The following is a 9,785-nucleotide window of genomic DNA, read 5'->3' as shown; positions in this document are numbered from 1 at the left end:
AATGTGACAGGGAGAGAGAGAGGGAGGGAATGTGACAGAGAGGGAGAGAGGGAGGGAATGTGACAGGGAGGGAGGGAATGTGACAGAGAGAGAGGGAATGTGAGAGAGAGAGGGAATGTGACAGGGAGGGAGGAAGAGAGGGAATGTGATGGACAGGGAGGGAGGGAGGGAGAGAGAGAGGGGGAATGTGATGGACAGGGAGGGAGGGAGAGAGAGGGGGAATGTGACAGGGAGGGAGGGGGAGAGGGGATGTGACAGAGAGAGAGGGAATGTGACAGGGAGGGAGGGAGAGAGGGAATGTGATGAACAGGGAGGGAGGGAGGGAGAGAGAGGGGGAATGTGATGGACAGGGAGGGAGGGAGGGAGAGAGAGGGGGAATGTGACAGAGGGAGGGAAAGTGACAGGGAGGGAGAGAGGGAATGTGACAGGGAGAGAGGGAATGTGACAGAGAGAGAGGGAACGTGACAGGGAGGGATTAAGAGAGGGAATGTGACAGAGAGAGGGATTGTGACAGGGAGGGAGGGAGAATGGGAATGTGACAGAGAGAGAGGGATTGTGACAGGGAGGGAGGGAGGGAGAGAGAGAATGTGAGGGAGGGAATGTGACAGGGAGGGAAGGAGAGAGAGAGAATGTGACAGAGAGGGAAGGAATGTGACAGAGGGAGGGAAAGTGACAGGGAGGGAGGGAATGTGACAGAGTGAGAGGGAATGTGACAGGGAGGGAGGAAGAGAGGGAATATGACAGAGAGGGATTGTGACAGAGAGAGATGGGAACTTGACAGGGAGAGAGCAAATGTGACAGGGAGGGAGGGAATATTACAGAGGGAGGGAGCTAGAGAATGTGACAGGGTGAGAGAGGGAATGTGAAAGAGGGAGAGAGGGAATGTGACAGAGAGGGAGGGAGAGAGGGAATGTGACAGAGAGGGAGGGAATGTGACAGAGGGAATTGGACAGAGGGAGGGAGAGAGAAGAAAAGTGACAAAGAGAGAGGGAGAGAGAAGGAATGTGACAGATCGGGAGGGAGAGAATGTGACAGGGAGGGAGCAAGGGAATGTGGCAGAGAGAGGGAATGTGACAGGGAGGGAGAGAATGTGACAGAGGGAGGGAGAGAGGGAATGTGACAGAGAGGGCACGAATGTGCGGGAGGGAGGGAGAGAGGGAATGTGACAGAGGGCGGGAATGTGACAGAGGGAGAGAGGGAGGGAATGTGACAGGGAGGGAATGTGACAGAGAGGGAGGGAGAGAGGGAATGTGACAGAGAGGGAGGGAGAGAGGGAACGTGACAGACAGTGAGTAATGAAATGTGAAAGGGAGAGAGGGATTGTGACAGGGAGGGAGGGAGAGAGGGAATGTGACAGACAGTGAGGTAGGGAATGTGACAGGGAGGGAGAGAGGGTATGTGACAGAGAGAGCGGGAATGTGACCGAGGGAGGGAGAGAGGAAATGTGACCGAGAGGGAGGGAATGTGACAGGGAGGGAGAGAGGGAATGTGACAGAGAGGGTGGGAATGTGACAGAGGGAGGAAAAATGACAGGGAGGAAGCGAGGGAATGTGACAGAGGGATTGTGACAGGGAGGAAGACAGGGAATATGACAGGGAGGGAGAGAGGGAATGTGACAGAGAGGGAATGTGACAGTGGGAGGAAGAGAGGGAATGTGACAGAGGAAGGGAGAGAGGGGATGTGACAGAGAGGGAATGTGACAGAGGGAGGGAGAGAGGGAATGTGACAGAGAGGGAGGGAATGTGACAGAGAGGGAGGGAGAGAGGGAATGTGACAGGGAGGGAGAGAGGGAATGTGACTGGGAGGGAGAGAATGTGACAGAGAGGAGGGAGAGGGAATGTGACAGAGAGGGAGTGTGTCGAAGGGAGGGAAAGAGGGAATGTGACAGAGAGGAAGGGAGAGAAGGGATGTAACACAGGGAGGGAATGTGACAAAGGGAAGGAAGGAGTGTGACAGAGAGGGAAGGAGAGAGGGTGACAGGGAAAGAGAATTTGGGACAGAGGGAGGGAGGGAATGTTACAGAGAAGGAGGGACGGAGAGAGAGGATGTGACACAGAGAGAGAGAGAATGTGAGGGAGGGAGAGAGTGAATGTGACAGAGAGGGAGGGCTGGAGAGAGTCAATATGATAGATGGAGGGAGGGAGAGAGTGAATGTGACAGAGAGGGAGGGCCAGAGAAAGTGAATGTGACATAGAGGGAGGGCCGGAGAGAATGAATGTGACAGCGAGAGAGAGGGAGGGAATGTATTAGAGGGAGAGAGGGAATGTGTCAGAGAGATGAAGGGAGAGATAGAGGGATTGTGACAGTGAGAGACGGAGAAGGGAATGCGAGAGAGGGGAACGGAGAGAATGTGATGGAGAGTGAGAGATGGAGAGAGGGAATGTGACAGAGACAGGGAGGAAGAAAGACAGAGGGAATCTGACACAGAGGGAGAAAGAGAGACAGATTGAGACAAAGACAAGATTAGTGTGGTGCTGGAAAAGCACAGCAGGTCAGGCAGCACTCAAGGAGCAGGAAAATCAACATTTCGGGCAGGACCCCTTCATCAGGCAGGGCTCCTGATGAAATGGTTCTTCCAGAAACGTTGATTTTCCTGCTCCTCGGATGCTGCCTGACCTATTGTGTTGTTCCAGCACCACTCTAATCTCCAACATCTGCTGTCCTCACTTTTGCCTAGATTGTGACAGAGAGAGAGTGGGGGAATGTGACAGAGTGGAAATGTGTCAGAAAGACCGAGAGGGAGGGAGGGAATGTGATGGAGAGGGAAAAAGAGAATGTGACAGGGAGAGAGGTGGGGGGAATGTGACTGAGAGAGAGGGAGGGATAGAGAGTGTGACAGGACGGGGGGGGGGAATGAAAGAGAGAATTAATGTGACCGAGAGAGGAAATGTGACAGACAGAGAGTGGGAATGAAAGAGAGAGAGAATGTGACAGGGAGAGAGGGAATGGAACAGAGGAGGGGGGAATGTGGCAGGGAGAGGGAGGAGAAATTAAAGAGAGCAAATGTGACAGAGAGGGGAAGGTGGTATGAGAGAGAGAATGTGACAGAGGAAGAGTGAGTGAAAGAGAGAGCATTTGAGAGAGTGAAAGTGAGGGGAGGAATGTGACAGAGGGAGGGAGAGAAGAGGGTAATGTCATAGAGATGTACAGCATGGAAACAGACCCTTCAGTCAAACCCGTCCATGCCAACCAGATATCTCAACCCAATCTAGTCCCACCTGCCAGCACCCGGCCCATATCCCTCCAAACACTTCCTATTCATATACCCATCCAAATGCCTCTTAAATGTTGCAATTGTACCAGCCTCCACCACATCCTCTGGCAGCTCATTCCATACAGGTACCACCCTCTAAGTGAAAACGTTACCCCTTATGTCTCTTTTATATCTTTCCCCTCTCACCCTAAACCTATGCCCTCTAGTTCTGGACTCCCCCACCCCAGGGAAAAGACTTTGCCTATTTATCCTATCCATGCCCCTCATAATTTTGTAAGCCTCTATAAGGTCACCCCTCAGCCTCTAACGCCCCAGGGAAAACAGCCCCAGCCTGTTCAGCCTCTCCCTGTAGCTCAGATCCTCCAATCCTGGCAACATCCTTGTAAATCTTTTCTGAACCCTTTCAAGTTTCACAACATCTTACCGATAGGAAGGAGACCAGAATTGCACGCAATATTCCAACAATGGCCTAACCAATGTCCTGTACAGCCGCAACATGACCTCCCAACTCTTGTACTCAATACTCTGACCAATAAAGGAAACCATACCAAACGCCTTCGTCACTATCCTATCTACCTGCGACTCCACTTTCAAGGAGCTATGAACTTGCACTCCAAGGTCTCTTTGTTCAGCAACACTCCCTAGGACCTTACCATTAAGTGTATAAGTCCTGCTAAGATTTGCTTTCCCAAAATGCAGCACCTCACATTTATCTGAATTAAACTTCATCTGCCACTCCTCAGCCCATTGGCCCATCTGGTCCAGATCCTGTTGTAATCTGAGGTAACCGTCTTCGCTGTCCACTGCACCTCCAATTTTGGTGTCATCTGCAAACTTACTAACTGTACCTCTTATCCTCGCATCCAAATCATTTCTGTAAATGACAAAAGGTAGAGGGCCCAGCACTGATCCTTGTGGCACTCCACTGGTCACAGGCCTCCAGTCTGAAAAACAACCCTCCACCACCACCACCACCACCCTCTGTCTTCTACCTTTGAGCCAGTTCTGTATCCAAATGGCTAGTTCTCCCTGTATTCCATGAGATCTAACCTTGCTAATCAGTCTCCCATGGGGAACCTTGTCGAACACCTTACTGAAGTCCATATAGATCACATCTACTGCTCTGCCCTCATCAATCTTCTTTGTTACTTCATCAAAAAACTCAATCAAGTTTGTGAAACATGATTTCCCACGCACAAAGCCACGTTGACTATCCAGAATCAGTCCTTGCCTTTCCAAATACATGTACATCCTGTCCCTCAGGACTCCCTCCAACAACTTGCCCACCACCGAGGTCAGGCTCACTGGTCTATAGTTCCCTGGCTTGCCTTTACCACCCTTCTTAAACAGTGGCACTACGTTTGCGAACCTCCAGTCTTCCAGCACCTCACCTGTGACTATCACTGATACAAATATCTCAGCAAGAGGCCCAGCAATCACTTCTCTAGCTTCCCACAGAGTTCTCAGTTACACCTGATCAGGTCCTGGGGATTTATCCACCTTTAACCGTTTCAAGATATCCAGCACTTCCTCCTCTGTAATCTGGACATTTAGCAAGGTGTCACCATCTATTTCCCTCCAGTCTATATTTTCCATATCCTTTTCCACAGTAAATACTGATGCAAAATATTCATTTAGTATCTCCCCCATTTTCTGTGGTTCTACACAAAGGCCGCCTTGCTGATATTTAAGGGGCCCTATTCTCTCCCTAGTTACCCTTTTGTCCTTAATATATTTGTAAAATCCCTTTGGATTCTCCTTAATTCTATTTGCCAAAGCTATCTCATGTCCCCATTTTGCCCTCCTGATTTCCCTCTTAAGTATACTCCTACTTTCTTTATACTCTTCTAAGGACTCACTCAATCTATCCTGTCTCTACCTTACATATGCTTCCTTCTTTTTCTTAACCAAACCCTCAATTTCTTTAGTCATCTAGCATTCCCTATAGTTACCGGCCTTCCCTTTCACCCTAACAGGAATATACTTTCTCTGGATTCTTGTTATCTCATTTCTGAAGGCTTCTCATTTTCCAGCCGTCCCTTTACCTGCGAACATCTGCCTCCAATCAGCTTTTGAAAGTTCTTGCCTAATACCATCAAAATTGACCTTTCTCCAATTTAGAACTTCAACTTTTAGATCTGGTCTATCCTTTTCCATCACTATTTTAAAATGAATAGAATTATGGTCGCTGGCCCCAAAGTGCTCCCCCACTGACACCTCAGTCACCTGCCCTGCCTTATTTCCCAAGAGTAGGTCAAGTTTTGCACCTTCTCGAGTAGGTACATCCACACACTGAATCAGAAAATTTTCTTGTACACTCTTAACAAATTCCTCTCCATCTAAACCCTTAACACTACGGCAGTCCCAGTCAATGTTTGGAAAGTTAAAATCCCCTACCATAACTACCCTATTATTCTTACAGATAGGTGAGATCTCCTTACAAGTTTGTTTCTCAAAATAGTCAGTGTGCCGCCCGGGAATCGAACCCGGGTCGCAAGAATGGGAATCTTGCATGATACCACTACACCAGCGAAGCAAGAGAAAGGATGACAGAGAAAGGATGAATGTGACAAAAGGAGAGGCATATGATGGAGGGAGAGAGAGAAAAAGGGGAAGTGTGATAGAGAAAGAGAGAGTCAGAGATGGGGAGTGGGAAATACAACAGAATGAGGGTTGGAATGTGACAGGGAGGGGGCAATGTGACAGAGAGGGAGAAAGTGAATGTGAGAGAGAGAGGGGAATGTGACAGAGGGAGGGGAATGTTTCAGAGTGAGAGAAAAAGGGAGGAATTAACCTCCCAGAATGACTGGGTTGCGTGTCTATTAGGAGAGCAACGCATCTGCATCATGTTCACATTTGGATTAGTAGAAGCAGTTTTAGTGTCAGTGAAAACTATGTTTGCCAAAGTCAAAGATTTTATTATTGAATGGGAGTGTGCTATAACAACCTCATGAGATCCCCTGACTCCTAAAAGCTTGTCCATCATCAACAAGGCACAGGTGAGAATTGTGTTGGGATATTCTGCACTCGCTTGGATAAGCAGTTCCAAAAACAATTAAGAAGCTCAACTCAACCCAAGAGCAGGGGAAACACGATGGCTCAGTGGTTAGAATTGATGCCTCACAGCGCCAGGGACACAACTGTCTGTGTGGAGTGGGCACATTTTTCCTGTTTCCGTGTGGGTTTCCTCCGGCTGCTCCAGTTTCCCCCCACACTCCAAAGATGTGCAGTTTGGGTGAATTGCTCATGCTAGATTTCCCATAGTGTCCAAGGATGTGTGGGCTAGGTGCATTAGTCATGGGAAATATAGGGTTACAGGGATAGAGTAGGGGTGTTGTGTCTGGGTGGGATGCTCCTCGGAAGATTGGTGTGGACTCAATGGGCTGAATGGCCTGCTTCCATACTGTAGGGATTCTGCAATGAATAAGAAACGTACGTCTATCATCTTAAATATTCACTCAAAACACCACTTGAGTTCACCACACCGACAGCAACCTCCAAATCAAGGCCATTGGCAAACTAGATGGACAAAAGCATCATGTGCATGGGAGTACCACCTCTTACAAATTCCCCTCCCAGACATACCTGAATTGTTAACACATCATTGTTCAAATACTTGGAACTCCATTTCTTACACTAGTCTGGGATCAATTACACCACAATGGCTTCTGCAGCTCAAGGAAATGGCTCATCACCACCACTTGAAGGGCAATTCAGAGTGAGCAATCAATGCTGACCTTGCCAGTGGCAATGTTGACTGAATAAAAGGATTGCAAATTGCCATTAACTTTAATTCAAACAAGTTCAGCTGCATATTTTTAAAGTTGTGTTTGGCTCACCGGAATAAAATATCACTTGTAGCAGGTGCCGTCTGGGTTCCTCTGGTAAACCTTGGGCAATCAGTTGAAGAATGAAAAATCATTCAACTTTGTTGGCTTTCAAACTGGCAAGATCAGGACAGGAATCATGTCATAGTCTTTTGTCTTGGACGGTTGCATTTATGTAAAGCATTTCATCGAACATGTAGTCAATTATTTTTTTCTGTTTCTTGGCTCCAGCACTACCTGCTACAGATTTGGAGGTGTGCGACAGGTCACAAAAAGCAGAAGATCACCACAGTCCATCTGACAGAGTGCAATGGTGAGATCAATAAGAGTGAAGTGCACCAGAGGGAGTTACATTGGAGAGTCAACCACAGGACGAAGTCTCCCCACATCTTGTGGTTTACAGAAGGAGGCTGAGTTTTCTTGAGCTCTCTGGAGACTGACGTCATGTCAGGAGCTGGTAATTGTCTGCAGCTTCCGAGGAAAATGTGTCTCAAAAAAGATGCACAACCTGCTGCAGCTAGCAGCCACACATTACCAGTAACTGTCTAAATGACCACAATCTTTAACTGTTTGCTTTTGGAACTTGGCAAGGCACTACTACATATATATTGAGGATCTTGCTGTCAAATGCAGATGAATGCATAAGGAAGATGATTAATGGATTGTTTGCCAAGGTCATGAAATTAATTACATTTTTCCACTGAAAAGAGAGTATGTGGACTCTCTGGCTAAATTCCCAAGTTGCGAGTGCCATTGAGATTGTTTTCCGCTGCACCCATCAATTATTTTTATAAACTACAAGAGCTATTCATTTATAAATGTGCAACCGCACCACATTCCTTGTGATCATGGCTGACTTTTGACATCAGTTTCCTGGCTGGTCCCCATTAGGAACCAATCACACTGACATGAAGATAGCAGAGAAGAGATTAGATTAGATTAGATTAGATTACAGTGTGGAAACAGGCCCTTCGGCCCAACAAGTCCACACCGACCCGCCGAAGCGAAACCCACCCATACCCCTACATTTACCCATTACCTAACACTACGGGCAATTTAGTATGGCCAATTCACCTGACCCTGCACATCTTTGTGACTGTGGGAGGAAACCGGAGCACCCGGAGGAAACCCACGCAGACACGGGGAGAACGTGCAAACTCCACACAGTCAGTCGCCTGAGTCGGGAATGAAGAGAAGGCAATGAAGGTGAGGCACTTGACCAGGTTATCCATTTGAATTGATGCTCCAAATGCTGGTGGTGCCCTGATATTATGGAGCTTCATCAGGTATGAGATATAACAAATGACAGACTGAGACCATTTTCTTTTCCTTTACAGGAAACAATTGTAGAGTCATATAGCACGAAAACAGACCCTTCGGTTCAACCAGTCCATGCTGATCATAATCCCAAACTAAACTAGTCCTACCAGTCTGCACTTGGCCCATAAACTTCCATATTCATGTATTTATCTAAATGTCTTTTAAATGTTGTAACTGTATCTGCCTCCACAATTTCCTCTGGAAGTTCATTCCTCAGAGGAACCACTCTCTGTGGAAAACAATTGCCCCGTGTCTTTGTTAAATCTTTCTCCTCTCACTTTGCAGGTATGCCCCTTGTCCTGAAATCTCCCAGCTTAGGGAATAGATACCTGCCATTCATCTTATCTATATCAGTCCTTTAATCATTCATCTGCTCATTGAAAATCCTTCCAAGAACTCCCATTATGAATTGCCATTCATCGTGAACTTGGAACACAAAGACAGGCAACATTTGGAAGTGGTGTTAATTAATTTATCACATTTTAAAAATGATGTGGAGGTGTTGGTGTTGGACTGGGATGGACAATGTTAAAAATTACACAACACCAGATTATAGTCCAACAGATTTATTTGGAAGTACAAACTTTCAAAGCGCTGCTGACTAGCTACCTAACAAAGGGGTAGCACTGCGAAAGCTTGTACTCCCAAATAAATCTGTTGGACTAGAACCTGATGTTGTGTGATTTTGAACATTTTTAAAATGTAGCATAACAACATTTAGTCAAACACCGAAGTGGTATTTCAATCAGTTGCAACTTATTGAACTTCTATTTCCTAGGACCGATGATAACCCAATAACATTGCTCCTTCCCAAAATGGGGTTGTTTTCTGGACCTGCTTCAACTAAGATAGGCAGACCTAACAAGGTCATCACAAATCCTTGCCATGTGCTTCACACTAGTCCAAATGTTCTACACTAATGGCATTAAGGATTCGTGGATGCTGTGGTAGTGTCCCTACCTCTAGGTCAGAAGACCCATGTTCAAGTCCCATCTGTGTCATAACATGTGTGCACATGTTGATTAAAAGTATCTACATTAATGGATTTATGCAGATAAATATACATATACAAAGTGACAGAACACAACAAGAAAGGGATATATCGCTGGTTATATTGTGAATTATTTACTTAAGAATATTGTAAATTGTTTTGGATTATCTCAGCTGCAGTATTGGAATATATCATTACTTCAAAATGTGAGCAGAGTGTTCAGAGCAGGTTGTTGATTTGGGTTAGCCTCACACCATCTCAATAAGATAAAAAAGATTTGTTTTTATCAGCTTGTTGTTACAGAGCATCAACTAAGCAGGAAAGAAACCTCAAGGAAGAGCTGATATAATTATAAGACTGTGTATTAACAAAGGATGTTAGAAGCAGATGCAGTACTGAGGTTCCACTCCACTTCTTGTCACTGTTTCACCAG

General features: G+C 46.5%; 1 non-coding gene across 1 annotated transcript; it reads right to left on the bottom strand.

The window, feature by feature from the left end:
* Positions 1-5,679: 5,679 nt before the first annotated feature.
* Positions 5,680-5,750, bottom strand: trnag-ccc (transfer RNA glycine (anticodon CCC)). Its single transcript has one exon. It is a non-coding gene; the product is annotated as a tRNA-Gly (tRNA).
* Positions 5,751-9,785: the final 4,035 nt, after the last annotated feature.

This window comes from Chiloscyllium plagiosum, unplaced genomic scaffold (genome assembly GCF_037043375.1).
Source record: "Chiloscyllium plagiosum isolate Xiang-an unplaced genomic scaffold, Cpla_swu_hap1 HiC_scaffold_2, whole genome shotgun sequence".
NCBI classification, from domain to species: domain Eukaryota; kingdom Metazoa; phylum Chordata; class Chondrichthyes; order Orectolobiformes; family Hemiscylliidae; genus Chiloscyllium; species Chiloscyllium plagiosum.
This window is presented reverse-complemented; position numbering and strand designations above follow the sequence as displayed.